This window comes from Ipomoea nil, unplaced genomic scaffold (assembly GCF_001879475.1).
Source record: "Ipomoea nil cultivar Tokyo-kokei standard unplaced genomic scaffold, Asagao_1.1 scaffold3377, whole genome shotgun sequence".
Classification (NCBI taxonomy): domain Eukaryota; kingdom Viridiplantae; phylum Streptophyta; class Magnoliopsida; order Solanales; family Convolvulaceae; genus Ipomoea; species Ipomoea nil.
In genome coordinates, this window is record NW_017619805.1 from 2,578,508 (window position 1) to 2,594,175 (window position 15,668).

Here is a 15,668-nt window from a genome sequence, read left to right on the forward strand (position 1 = left end):
GTCACCCGAGGCATTGCCGTTGTTCAAGTTGCGGGAACCGTGGGAGCTGCCGGATCCTGAGCGTGCCATTCTTTCAGACTTGTTGCTGAAAGAGAAAGTTGTGTGTATTTGCCTGCCTGAGTATTGGTTTCAGGCTCTCAATGAGAGCACCAATGACATAAATATGTTACCGAAAATATAATATTAGAATAACAAATTGTTGTATTGCAAGTGAACTGAGATAATTGTATTGCTAAGTGTTCAGTCTTTTCAATACAGAATATGACGTGTCTTAGTACAAAGTATTGAGCTTGTCTCCCTAGCTGAGGAGAGGTCTTTTTTATATCAAGTCCTAACGGTAATGTCATGATGAGAAATAATGAGGACCCATTATTTCTCTCTCTTCAATGACACAGTAAATGACCATGTGGTAACGTTCCATCCATTAGTAATCTGCCCGTTGGGTTTCCATGTGGTGCCGGGTCAGGTACCTGTTTGACAACCCGGGTCGGGTGCTGGCACCATTGCTTTGTCACCTGATATTATCAACTAGTCAAACACACTAACCCAATCAATTAACAGCTATCGGCTAATAACATTTACCAAACACCCCAATAATTTTTTTGGGTAAGAGCCAAATAAGCCCTTAAACCATTCATGAGTGTAATTAAACTCTCGAATTACAAAACGGCAAATTATTCAGTTGGTCCGGGTCCACCTTGCAATGTGAATTCATATTCAAAATACACAATTTACATATTGAATGTTCACAATTTACCTATTAAATACATACTGAAGGTTAGTTGCAAGATATTGTGAATGATTATTTTCTATATCATATTAAATAAATTTAGTTATTCTTAATGAGACATAGGAATATTATGGGAATGATTATTCATATTACAAAAAGAATACTCAATTTAATAAATTTATATATATTTCGTTGTTTTGAAATTGAACTAAACGGCATAGAAACTTATTCTTTGAAATGTTATTTCATTTTTCATGCAGGCCGGCCAGGCTTTCTAAAAATGGAATATATTTGGTCTCTTCATACAAATAAATAAATAATAGTGCATATATGCGCACATTGGATTATAAGATTGTTTATGCCAAGTTGCATTTATATATTGAGCAGAAGAAATGAAACCGTAGACAAATTCTTCTTTCTCTTTCCTCTCGAATACTGCTTATTAAACTATTAAACTAAGTTTGTGTTCGATTATTGCTTATTAAACTATTAAACTAAGTTTGTGCGGACTTCGTAGAAAAATTCCTATCATGTATATATTGCCAGGCCATCTATACCTGCTTTTAGAAACCGCCGATGAGGAACGAGGATTTACGTAGAATATAATGTACAGCTGTTCAAGGCATTGCCAAACTATTGTAACTATCTACTTTCTCGAACGTAACTCTTTAAATTTATTGCTATACTTTATTTATTTGGAGCTAATATCAGCTTTAGGGTGCGTTTGAAAACTAGGAAAATGGCTTTTTAGAAAATGTTTTCAGTGTTTGGTAAGAGGGGAAAAATGACGTCAATGGAAAATGATTCATTAGTCAAAGGAAAATATGTATGTTTTGGTGGAAAATGACTTCCCTTTTCTTGGGGAAGTCATTTTCTAAAAAAATACACATGTAAAATTTTTTGGGCCTAATTTTTTACGGACTTTTGTAAATCGGCCTACCAAACTCATAGGCTAGGGTTCATGCAACCAAAGCCCGCCCCATACGGGTTGGCGGGCCTCACGGACCGGCTTACGAGTTTTTTTTTTGGTTTTTGTTTTTTGTTTTTTTTTTTAATTCAAAGTTGAAAAATAAAAATAAAATCTACAAATAAAATTAACTTTTTTTTTGTATTTAAAAATTTAAAAAGTTACATTTTTAAAAATATTAATATTATATAAATAAATAAATAAATAAATAAATAAATAAATAAATATATATATATATATATATATATATATATATATGTGTGTGTGTGTGTGTGTGTGTGTGTGTGTGTGTGTGTGTGTGTGTGTGTGTATGAATGACTGTGTAGACACACACACACAGACAATATGGACAGAAACAATGCTATTTAGCCCCATATATTTTAAAGTAAGTTTTAATTGTTTCAAATAAAATAACTTATATATAATATAATTATATTATATATTATATTTACTTAAAACTAATATATTATTTATTGAGAAAATTTCAATTTTGGTCCAATGACCTATAGGGGTCTTGTTAATTTAGTCCTTGACTTTTAAAAGTGTCAATTTAGTACCTTAACTATGCAATTTTTGTCAATTTTGGTCACTCCGGCCAAATTCCGCCGGAAAATTTTAATTGTTAAAATAATGAAGGTATTTTGATCATTTCATGTCTCTTTTCTTCTTCCCAGGCGAGTCCATCCATTCCTCTCCCATTTCCGACGAATGCAATGAACTAAGATGTGGGGAAATGAGGCTTGATGATATTAAAGATAGGGTTTACAGGGAGAAAGAACGCCGAAAATGGGAGAGAAAGGGATGGACTCCCTGGAGATGAAGAAAAGAGGCGTGAAACAACCAAAATATCCTCATTATTTTAATTATTAAAATTTTCCGGCGAAATTTGGTCAGCAATTTGGCCAGAGTGACCAAAATTGACAAAAAATTGCATAGTTAAGGTACTAAATTGACACTTTTAAAAGTCATGGACTAAAATTAACAAGACCCTTATAGTCATATGACCAAAATTGAAATTTCCTCTTATTTATTTGTAGTGACCATTGGTTGTTGATGGCAATTTGTCCTCAAGTTAATGAAATCTATTGGTTATTCCATTGGAGGCAAGCCACGTGATGATATCAAAGATATAGTTGAAACGTATGTGAACTTATAACTATTAATAGTTATTATTAATAAAGTATGCATGATGTCATAAAGTATTTATGTATACTCTTATAATTTTAGGCGTGTGAAATCAACAAAGTTGTTGAGAAGCAATACATCAACTCGTTCACCAAAATGGATTAAAGTTTTGGTAAGGCTTTTATACATTTGTAAAACTACATATATTTTATTGTTTTTTATTAAATAAAATTTTAAATGTAATTCAATTCAAATGTAGTGTGCCAAACAAGTTGGAAGTACGTCATGTGGATACTATGTTATGAAATACATCCTTGAAATTCTTTCCAAAGAAGCATGTGCGGGAATGGATAAGGCATGTGATTTAATATAATACATTTCTCATTCTAATTTTAAAAATGCTAGCTTACTAATTATTTATTAATTATCAACTTTGTAGATTGTTGAGAGAGTTGGTGGATCGAGCTACACTCAACAAGAAATTGATCAAATTAGAGACGTATGGGCCGACTTCTTAGTTGTTGTATGGTTAAATATGTGAATTAAACTAATTGATCTTAGGTTGATAATTTTAACTTGTATTATTAATTAGTATCAAATTGTGAGATTTATTACTTTTTTTACTTGTTCGATTATAAATATTAGATTCTACATATTTTGCTGAGCTTGTGATGCAATAATTGAGTAGGTTTTGGATGTGATTGTGAGTAATTTGAACAGGTTTTTGGGTATAAATGGATAAATAAACTGTATATTAAAAAAAAAAACATACAACGTCGGCTATTTAGTAATAGCCGACGTTATATATATATATATATATATATATATATATATATATATATATATATATATATATATATATATATATATCAAAAAAAATAATAAATACTTTACAACGTCGGCTAATTGGTATTAGCCAACGTATAATATTTAAAAAAAAAACATTACAACGTCGGCTATTAGTTAATAGCCGACGTTGTAATGTATATTTTAAAAAAAACTACTATTTATTAATAGCCGACGTTGTAAGTATTTAATAATTAAATTAAAAAAATATATATAACGGCGGCTATTTAAATAGCCGACGTTATATATATTATATACAACGTAGCCCAGAATAACGTCGGTATTTAGCTGACGTTAAAGGTTCTAAATAGTCGACGTTAAAAGCCTGCTGTGTAGTAGTGATAAAAGACTTGTTTTGCTTGGGATGCCATTGTGAACTGCTCATTTTTGTGCCATTCACGATTAAAATCTACAAGTGTAAATCCTAACTCATCAACTTTTACACCATGTTTATTATCTACCCATCTACATCGGAACACTGGCACCCTAAACAAAACATAATCAACTTCCCATATTTGTTCAATCACACCATAATATGACAACTCTGCAAACACATGATTTGTATCTTTCGAACTACTGAAATGCATTGAATTTGCAACTAAAGTAACTCTACTGTTTTGCATAGTGCTCTTTTCATCTTGAGCTTTTGTATAAAAAAAAAAACCCATTAATGTCATATCCATTATGACATATGACATGTAAACCAGGACCATGTGCTAACCATAAAACAGTTTCAGAAACATTATTCTCTTCAAGAGATTTATTTTTGAACCAACGAATAAAAGTTCGATTATGTTCGCCCACAATCCACATGTCTGTCCTTCTTTGCTACCTAATCAATGCCTTGTGTTCATCTAAATACGGTTCGACTTCACTTGTATTATGCAAGATGTACAAGTATGTCTGCTCAACATCTTCACGAGGCATAGTATTCACTTTGACGCCTCGAGTACCCTTCCCAGCAATTCTTCCTTCATGTCAAATAGTCTCTACCCCTGCCAAATATTCAGTACAAAACTCAGTAATCTCCTAAGCAACATAGCTTTCAACTATAGATGCTTCCGGCCTATATCGGTTCCTAACATAACCTTTTAATACTTTCATGTACCGTTCAAATGGGTACATCTACCTCAAATAAGCTGGACCACAATGTTTGATCTCTCTCACCAAATGCACAACCAAATGAACCACGATATCAAAAAATGAAGGTGAAAAGTGCATCTCTAGCTGACACGGTGTAACAATAATGCCATTTTGCAATTCATCTAATTTGTCTGGATCAATAACTTTCCCACAAATTGCATTGAAAAAGAAACAAAGTCTTATGATGGTATATCTCAACTTTTTAGGCAATATGACTCTAACAACCACTGGCAATAGTCGTTGCATTAAGACATGACAATCATGAGACTTCAACCCCACCAACTTTAAATCTTGCATATTAACAAGTCTACTGATATTTGATGAATACATTGTGGTACCTTTACTCCACGTAAACACTCACAAAAACTTATTTTCTCCTTTTTTGATAAAGTATGAGCAGCCGGAGGCAAATATGTTTTCTTATCCCCGAAACGTGGAGCTAATGTATGTCGTGTACACATTTCAACCAAATCCAATCTAAGGTAAAAGGTGTTCCTCAGACATTGAGAGAAGATACAAGACCCCGAAATTCAGGCTGCAAACCCCGGAATATGTAAAGGTTTTGTTCTTCAAGTGAAAGGTGCTGGCTGGAGAGAGTTAGATCGTCAATGAGAACCTATGCGCGATCGATATAATCAGTAACAGAAGCATCACCTTGTTACAGCGTTTGAAGTTGCCCGAGAAAGTTCAACGAGCGAAACCAAGACGAAGAGGCAAGTGCGGAGGACATGAGCATAGAGAGAAGCACCTGAACCCATGGATGATAGGCAAGATTCGGCAGAGGTGGCACTCCTTCTTCGCCGGACGAGATCGTGGGCGGCGGGCAGGGATTGGTTTTGTCGATGAAACCCATTAGGTCATGTCCATTGAGAAAAGGAACAACTTGAGCCCTCCATAAGAAGAAGTTCCGATGAGTCAATTTGACACTGATGAAGTGATGAGCCGTGGAGAGGGTGGTTACGGTTGAAATAACCGATGAGAGAGGGGCATCAGAAACGGTCCGTTCGGAGGAATTGATAGATCCGTCGGCCATTGGATGGAAACCTTATCTAGCTAATACCAGATGAGAACTGTAATGAATTGCATTAACATTGATGAATTACAAGAGTACAAGACCTAGGTATATATACAATATGAGACTTAGGGAGACTAGGATTGGGAGTCATAAGTAAACTCAAATACATAGATAGAGTCTAATATTTAGAAGCGAGTCTGTTACATCTAAATTTTAATAACCAAAATCATTCTTGGACTATACAACAATTCACAAATTAATCATTGATTTATCAATTTTATTAAATTAAGTACTCAATAAGATGACTAACAGATGCCCTTATTGATTAGGAATTGAATAGTTGATGTCTTAATTTGGAAATGAGAAAATGATCCTTAAATATTGACGTTTAATAATTTTTACCCTCAACTTTTGATGTGAGCTTATTTGTGCATGATTCTATTGCTAATTTGAATATACTTTTGGGTTTTAAGTTTGTTAAATTGATACTTTCAGTGCATATTCCCTTGCTTTCTCATGAAGATATGATTTAATGATTGTTTTGAATGTTTTACAGTGTTTTAAAACCATTGTAGATCAATTGCAAAGGCAAAGGGAAGTTCTAAGACAAGCATGTAGAGTCGAAGACTCGACGCGTCGAAACATTCCAGTAGCCAGAATAGTCGTAGCCCAAAAGACTCGACGCATCGAGAAATTCTAGAACGCAGTGTGAAGAAAGATGTGAAGATTTGACGTGTCGAAAATCCCGGGTGTGATTTTGGAAGATTGTGTGGAAATTTCCTAATCTATTCCTATTGAGCTCCCGCTATAAAAGGTTCATCTTCCCTCAACCCAAGGGGAATCAAGCTGCGCTTTTGAAGCAAGAGAAGAGAAGATAATCACACCAGAGCTACACGTCATCTTTGAAGAAGGAGAAAGGGTAGAAGATTCAGGAGAATTTTTTTACCTTTTCTTTTACTTTCTTTGTTGCTTGTAAACTATCTTACATTATTGCAATGAATTCTATTTTAGCCTTGAGTGGCTAAATTATCTTAGAGATTCTTGGGTAAAAGTGTTTATGAACCTATGTGCCAAGTTCTTAGATTCTTTAATTGGGTTTTATAACTTGTGTTGCAATTGTGATTTATATTGTTGATGCTAGTAATTAAGGATCCAAATTACTTATTTCATAGCTATCTTTATGTCTTAACGGGAGTTAGGGTATAATTAAGAACACCCACAATTGCACTTAACTATTGCACCTTGGGAGATGACATATTTGTTAAGGAGTTAACTCTTGACTATTGCATATTGGGAGATGGCTATTAGTTGGAAATTTATCATGAATGCTTGTTCTTAAATTGTTGAGTGTTTATATCATGGGAATGAATAGTCACTTGTGTTATTTTAGGTTGGAATTATGGGAGTAGTTCATTCCATTTTTTGCATTCTCACACTTGTTTATACCCATATTTAATATTGTTCTTTAGATTGACACTAGGTGATTAAATACTTGAATCCGAGGAATCTCATTCTTCCTCTATTGTTTTCATCAATCTACTTCTTTGTTTTAATTATTTATACTTTTACAATTGCTCAATTACCCTTTTCGATAGGATTAGCTTCTCGTGAATAGACTAGTAGCTAGTGTTTGACATGCCCCGCTTCCCTGTGGATCGATAACCTACTCCGGGTAAATATTTGTTTGAGAAATATACTGCAATCAACTTTTAATTTGACAAAAAAAATGATATCTTGACTATTGATTTTGTTTCAACTTTTGAAGTGCATTATTTTCCCGCTTAAGGTGCATAAGTTCGAAGTTTAAGGTGCGTTAGTTCGAGACACCTGTTATTATTTTATCTATTGTCATTCATGGATAGTATTCCTATCGTCGTCTAAATTAAAAATACTAAAAGAAAAATAGCAATCAAAATTTTGAATATTCAAAATAAAAGAGGTAATAACCAAAATCATTTATCGACTATATGTCATAATTCACATATTAGTCATCATCTATCAATTTTTCAAAAAGTTAATTCTGGGAGTGGTCCATTATTGACTATTGACATTTATAAATTTTTATCATTGACTTTCAATTTGACCATAAATGTTCCCTTAACTATTGATTTTGTTTCAGATTTGGTCTTCTGGTTAAATATTTATTTAGTAAGTGTAAATTTAATGGTAAAATGTAAAATTAACTAGTAAAATCACTTTGGGTCTCGGCCGGAAGCGGATGCCTTGATTAAGGATTGTAAGGCCATCATGAGACATATTGGGGATATTGACATCAACCACGTCTTCCTGGAACGAAACCAATGTGCTGACTTCCTCGCCAACTTAAGCCAAAATAGTACATGGGGTACAGTGATCCTTGATCAACCGCCAGAGGGTATCACTGCTCTGCCTGACAAGGACGCCAATGGGGATGCTACTATGAGGATTATTAACTTCGGGGTTTTGGCCCTTTGTTGCACAAAAAAAAAAAACAATAATAATAAATTAAAAAAATTTATGATAGCATCTATATTATTAACAATAAATAAATAAACATTCAGTATATTCAAAATTTTACTAATTTAATTTGGAAGAGTAGTAAGTCATATGTAATTGAATGGTCACACTGGATCAATAATATCATACCATATTTAACCATCATGAAATTAAAATTAACAACTGAATTATGATGTATAGAAGGAAACTAAAACTAACATATAAGAATTGATTGCAAATTGTAAGTGTACAAGTTTAGTACACATTAAAACCTTGGTTGGCAAATTTATTTAGTTTCAATTTAATTAGATTTAAGATTAGTTTAAATCTATTTGGAAAATTTCATATTTTATAAGATTATTTGAAGTGGCTATCATTTATTGGAAATTTAAGAAGAGAAAGTCAGCAGAGCATACAGTGAGGGAAGTTCAAAATAGAATGTGTGGATGTGGTTTGTTGAAGATTATGGATGCTATCTTTATAGATAAAATCTGGTTGATTAAAAGTTACTATAAAAGGAAGCTATTCCTTTTTGGAAACTGACGAATTGAGAACTGTTATTCTAAGTGAAAGAATATTTTTCAAGCTCTTATATTATCTCTTTGATTATATTATTGAAGTTTAATTCTGGACTGCACAGACAGTACTTGGTACAGCTGAAGCTTCGCTTGAAGATTGCTATGGCATGCACGGTTCAGTCCTGAATAGGTGTTAAGAAGGGTTGTAGTGGTAAAGGCTGAGAGCCATTTGTACTTACCTCTTGTAATACTCCTTGGTGAACATCTATAGTGGATTGGGCAGATGTGGGTTGCCTCGCAGACGTAGGAGAAGCGCTCCGAGCTGCGTAACAATTCTCTTGTGTTATTGTTTTATTTTATGCTTTCAATTTTCGTTATTTACATTTGATTAACAAATCTAATTAATGAACGCGATTGTTTCATAACCTAAAATCAAGTAGAATTCTAAGGTTCATCTTGTATTCAAGATTCACGGTGCAATTGCAATTGGTATCAAAGACTTCAGACTTAAATTATTAGTCTGTCGATCTATCGATTCCGTGCCTCTTGAAGTCAAGCTTTTAGCGGCTTTTATTGTTTGTCTTTATTTTGCTCATTTGTTCGATATCACAGGTTGTTGAGTGTTACAGAATGGATCATGTTAAGGTTCTTTCCCAGCTGACCGGCGACAACTACGCCTATTGGAATGCTCGCACACGTACACACCTAAAAGCTCAAGGTGAAGTAGTGTGGCGGTCTGTGGTGACAGGTTGGACTCATCCGACCAAAGCCAGTACTAGCACTGGCGGAACACAAGTAGCTAAACCTGAAATCGAGTGGTCCCAAGCCGAGATAACTAATGCTGGAAATAATGATAAGGCTTTAGATAAGATTTACTCTCTTATTCATGAAAGTCAGTTTTCAATAGTTGCAGGTATTGATTCAGCTAAAGGTGCTTGGGAGGCTCTTGAGTCAACTTACGAAGGAACTACGTCGGTGAAACAATCAAAATTGCAGCTGGTCCAGTCCGACTTCGAAGAGCTTCAGATGAATGAGGATGAAACCATCATAAACTTTCACACACGCGTACAGGAACTGACAAATCGCGCGATGGTGCTCGGTGAACCATTCCCCCAAGAAAAACTTGTAAAAAAAATTCTGAGATCGTTACCACCAAGGTTCAGAATGAAAGTCACGACCATTCAGGAACATGACGGTTGGGAGAATAAAACGGTTACTCAGTTAATGGGAAATCTTTGAACCTATGAAATGAAAATTTTAACTGATCACACGAAAATGAAAAAATAAATAAATGTAGCTTTTGCCGCTTAAGGAAATAATGTTGTATCTGATTCAGACGAACCAGATGATGATACAGTTGTATTTTTTACTAAACAATTTTCTAAAATTTTGAAACAGGTATCAAATAATTCACGCAACAAAAATCCACAAAGAGGAACAATGTCACCCAAAGCTGGTCTTAGGACAGGCTCGTCGAACTTCAAGCAGTCTGTCTCACGTCCAGGGCAGTCCAAAGAAAAATCTAACAATAAAGGAATCAAATGCTATGAGTGTGAAGGCTTTGGACATGTACAAGCGGAGTGTCCCACCTATCTCAGATGCAAAAAGTCTATGTCAGCCATTACCTGGAGTGACGACGAACCTGACACTGAAACAACTGGATCTGATGTAGAAGAAGTCTCCGGTAATTTTGTTTCTTTTAGTGCACATGTTGCTGGATGTTCAGAACTTGAAGAAGAAGCTGACTCAGAGGGGGGTGAATATGTCTCAGCAGAAGATTTAGAATTAAATGCTTTATCTTTTGAAGTTGAGTTTAATAAGTTGTACCCCAAATGGGAAGAAGCCCTACGAAAAGCAAATCGTAGATTAGCTAGTGAGATAGGGATTGTAACAAATGCTAGCAAAGTGTATCAAACTCAAATAGCTGATAGGGATGTACTGCTTAAAGAAGCGGCTGACCGAGAAGAGAAACTGAAACAAGAAATACAGACTCTGAAGCAGGAGCTAAGCACCTATAAAAGACAAATTCAAATGATGGACACCATTTCAACACTTGAAAAAATCCTTGATTCTGGAAGAAAAACTTCTGCAAAATTTGGTTTGGGTTTCACCGGAAGCAACTCAAAGGATAAAACGGTATTTGTCAAAGCGTCTGGACCTGATCCAGAGGACATTCCTGAATCCAGCTCAATGAAACATACCCATGGTATAGTAAGATCAAATAAGCTACATTACAAACTCTATAACCTCGTATGTCATTATTGCAGGTTGCGCGGTCATACCAGACCCGAATGCTACTACTTCTACAAGGATCAAAGAATCGAGAAGTTCAGGCACAAGAACATCTAACCTTTTACCAAACAGATTTGGGTCAAAAAGACTGACTATATTTCTTTTGTCTCATTTCACACTAAAAGTGCAAGAAGAGAAGAGAAATGATACGTTGACAGCGGGTGTTCCCGTCACATGACAGGAAATGCCAAATTCCTAAGTAACATAAATGCCAGCAAAGGTGAAGTTACCTTTGGCGACGGTATTAAAGGTCAGGTTACTGGCATAGGCACGCTAAATATAGTTGGGCTGCCAAAGCTAGAGAAAGTCTTGCTTGTCAGTGGACTTCACGCAAATCTTATAAGTATAAGTCAACTATGTGACCAAAACTGGATCGTGTGCTTCACCAAAAATAAATGCAGTGTCCTGGACAAAACAAATCAAATGCGTTATGGAAGGTAAAAGGTCAACTGACAATTGCTATATTGTAACTAACATATCTTCTGTTGCAGGACCAGCATAGATGAAGCTGAGCTATGGCACCAAAAACTGGGGCATCTGAGTTACAGACTACTTGATAAACTAGTGAAGATAGAAGGTGTTCGTGGTTTACCCAAAATAAAAGTCGAATCAACCATTTGTGGTGCCTGCCAAGCTAGGAAACAGACCAAATCATCTCATCCAGCTAAACATACCATAAACACGAGTCACTGCCTAGAACTGATCCACATGGATCTCTTTGGTCTAACTCAAACAGAGAATTTTGGAGGTAAGAAATACATACTGGTATGTGTTGATGATTTTTCACGTTTTTCGCGGGTAATCTTTCTCAGGGAAAAATCTGAAGCACTTGAAGCTTTCAAAATACTGGGATTGAAACTCCAAAAGGAAAGAAATGAACCTATTATTCGAATTCGAAGTGATCACGGACGGAAATTCGACAACTTGTTCGATGCCTTTTGCGATCAATCAGGAATTACCCACGAGTATTCAGCACCAAAGACACCTCAACAAAACGGAGTCGATGAATGAAAAAAAAAATCGCACCATTCAAGAAATGGGACGAGTCCTGCTCAACGCCAAAGGATTACCTCAAAAATTGTGGGCAGAAGCTGTAAACACCTAATAGGAACCAGTACACATGGAATCCAGAAAGGGTAAATAGTGGGCTCATCACAAGGCCCATAACGACGACCTTAAAACATCATTGGTGGAAGAAACAACAAAGACCAATAATAAGTCCATTCGATAGAGGAAAATATTATAGTGGCCAATTTCAAGTGATATCATGGATCGAAGACAATGCTTACAAGATTCGAGGTCGAATCATTTTCAAGAAGGGGAGGATGATGCGGCCCAACATATGAAGATCCATTAAGAATACTAATTGGGCCAATCACAAGGCCCAAGTCCAAACAATTAAGGCAACTCTTCATTGGTGATGTTCAAAGATGGTGGAAATCCAAGTCAAGCCCATTTGCAAAATATGAAGAATAACTCAAGGCTTTTTTATAATTGTTTAAGTGCTGATTTTGGTGATTAAATTAGGCCCAAATCAGCCCTATTATTTTTGGTCATCATTAATTTAAATTGTTTGGCATAAAAGAGAAAACACTAGTTGTATTTAGAAAGGATTCCTTAAATCCTATTCTAAATAAAACTCTATTTACTTGTTTTCTAGATTAGGTTTAGGACTCTTTTTCCCATTGTATTTAGATTACAATGCTGCCCTATACCTATAAATAGGGCACATCCATATCAGTTTTAGACAGGCTTTAATTCAATAAAATTCTTAAGTTTTTCTTTACACTTGTGTAAGAAACCTTATGGCTAATTGTGGACTCAATTAGTAGTTAGTCGTGGACTCGACTAGCAAATTGATTCGTGGACTCGAATCAATCTTACTTTCTTCAACCTTAGATTTAGGTTCGTGGACTCGTTCTTGAATCGAAGGAAACTAGATCCGACTCTAGTTGATTGAAGATTGCAACATCGAGGTACTTGAAGCTACATGGGATTCTTCCAAGTCTTTGAGGATTCGAGACAAAGGGTTTCTCGTGAGGTTTAAGGTATTTCGATCCATCTCTATCTTTACATTGAGAGCATTCTTGGGACAATACACCATCTTATTTGAATCTTGGATTAGGTTCATATCAATTTGGTATTCAGAGCCTAGGTTTGTCTCATTATCATTGGAAATTTGGTTTCTTTGGTTCCCTAGGTTTATCTCGTTCTTATCTTACATACTACTTTTTTCGTGTCTTTTTCATTAAAAAAACCCCAAAAAAAATTTTCTTTTGCATTCTTGATTGTGTTCTTGAATCTTGATACATGTTCTCCAGTTTCTTGAAAAACAATCCCGAAAGTGTTTTCCATTTTTCCCGTCCAATATCAATGAGAACTCACACCTCCTAAGCACCATATTATCACATATTCTGTCAAGAAAACAACCCCATCTTACCCTTACCTATATCCAAAGCGCATTTACGCGCAATCACGTCTCAATCACACCCTGTCCAGATTTCCGCGAGCTGTGACCAGTTTCAAAGAATTACCTATATATCGAGATCCACTGGTTAGTTTTATCTGAAATTTGGATATGTTGTAGATCTCTTCTGGGGCGTTCTGTTGATATATTATACACTGTCTAATTCCTTCTGGTTAGTGAGATATTGATCTTCAAAGTCAGGGCATTGTTTCTGTTTTTCTAGGCGATTCTTGAAATTCTTGATTCTGTTTTGAAGGGGTTGTGTGGATCCTCTTGGTCCGAAATTTTTGTTGATATTTACAGTGGTTATTTGGAGGTTTCTTATTAAAAAAAAAAGAGAAAGCAAAAGAAGAAGAAGAAGAATAAGGTTGGTAGGAGAATCTTGGTGGGAAAAGGAAGGGGAAAAGTATAAGGTTGGATGGAGTTCTTGATAGATTCCTAATTGGTTGTGGTACACGTGAACCCCTTTTATATTCTATTTGTCTCTATCTTTTGATATTGGTCTTGCATATCTTTCTGCGATACTTCCTTCCTTGGTTTCCTTTTTCTTTCAAATCTTGTTTAGTTTCTTTGCTTGTATTGTCCTTTTTCTTTGCTTCTTGCTCTCAATTTTATTACCTACCTCACGGTACACCCTTACTCTCAAAGGCTTGTGAAGTCTTCCAAGGTACGTTTTCTTGAACTTTGAGGTTGAATCCATATCAACTGGAGTACCGGACTAGAATTTTCCTTTTTGGAAAAAGGCTTGTAAGAGTATATGCCACCTTGAGCGATACACGAGTGGAGTGTGTGTTTGTAAGAGTGTGTAGTGCACCCCCAAAATCCATATAATCCACCTCTTACTTGCGAGCTGAGAATAGGGAGGGAGCGAGCCAACTTTTTGGTTTCACTAACGTGACTACTCACACATCTTCTTGTTTTTAGATATTTTTTTTCGTTTACAGATGGCTCAACAACTTCCAAACTTGCCGCATAAATTAGAACAAAAAATAGACAGGTTACTCAAACGAATGAATAATTTAGAGCAACGCTCACAGCAAGTGCAACCACCACACAATGATGAGCGACACCTGCCACCAGTAGGAAGAGTGGATCCTAGATGTCAAAGAATCCAACAGCGTAATACGGAGTTAGGAAACATTAAACATGAAATTCCTAACTTCACCGGTGAGAAAGGACCTACCGAATACATAGAATGGGAGAATGCTATTGAAACTCTTTTTTATTTAAAGCAATATTTTGATCTTACAAAAATTAGGATAGTTGCTACATCTTTTAAGGGGTATGCATTATCTTGGTGGCGAAAAAGAAATATAGAAAGAGTTGCTAATTTTATTCCCTATGAATCTTGGGTTCAAGTGAGGGAAGATATGCGCCTAACCTTTCGTCCTAAATCTTTTTTCAATGATCTTGAAAGAAAATTGCAGGGAACGGTGCAAGGAAAAAAGACAGTTGATGAGTACTACCACACTATAAGTATTTTGCTTAAACAGGGAGACATACATGAAGAAGAGACAAAAACTGTTGCTCGTTTCGTACATGGATTGAACTTAGAAATTCGATGTGGAATGAGTTTTCAGAGATATGACACCCTTTATGATGCCCTGTATGCTGCACGTGAATCTGAGGCAAAAATCAAAGAGATGAAAATGTACAAGTCCAAAAATGGTGCATCAAGATGGAACAACACTTGTTCCACCCCTCAAAGGCGTGATGAACATCCTCCTCCAAGAGATGATTCACGAGACAAAGGTAAGGAAAAGGTAAGTGAGGCAGTAAGGCCTCAACATGATAGAGAATTGATTTGTTATAGATGTAATGGGAGAGGCCACATAGCTCGTGATTGCCCTAACAAGAGGGTAGTTAAGATAACAACACAATCTGAAAATTTTACTTCTTGTCTTGAATATAAATCTGAGGATGAGGTTTGTGACCATTTTGAAACCCCCAATGAACATGTTGAGAGAGAACCATCCATACCTTTAGATTCTGATTCTAAATATGTTGATAGTGAGTCTAGTCATATTGTTGTTGTTAAGGAGGTTTTGAATGTTCACCCTTTAAAAGAAGATCAGTCTCAAAGAGAAAAT

The 15,668-nt window shown here is 35.4% G+C and overlaps 1 long non-coding RNA gene across 1 annotated transcript; it reads right to left on the reverse strand.

Moving 5' to 3' along the window:
• Positions 1-2,430: 2,430 nt before the first annotated feature.
• Positions 2,431-9,814, reverse strand: LOC109170918. The gene is made up of 3 exons (XR_002052502.1): positions 9,802-9,814; positions 6,773-6,777; positions 2,431-2,547 (listed from the first exon to the last, which is right to left on the reverse strand). It is a non-coding gene; the product is annotated as an uncharacterized LOC109170918 (long non-coding RNA).
• Positions 9,815-15,668: the final 5,854 nt, after the last annotated feature.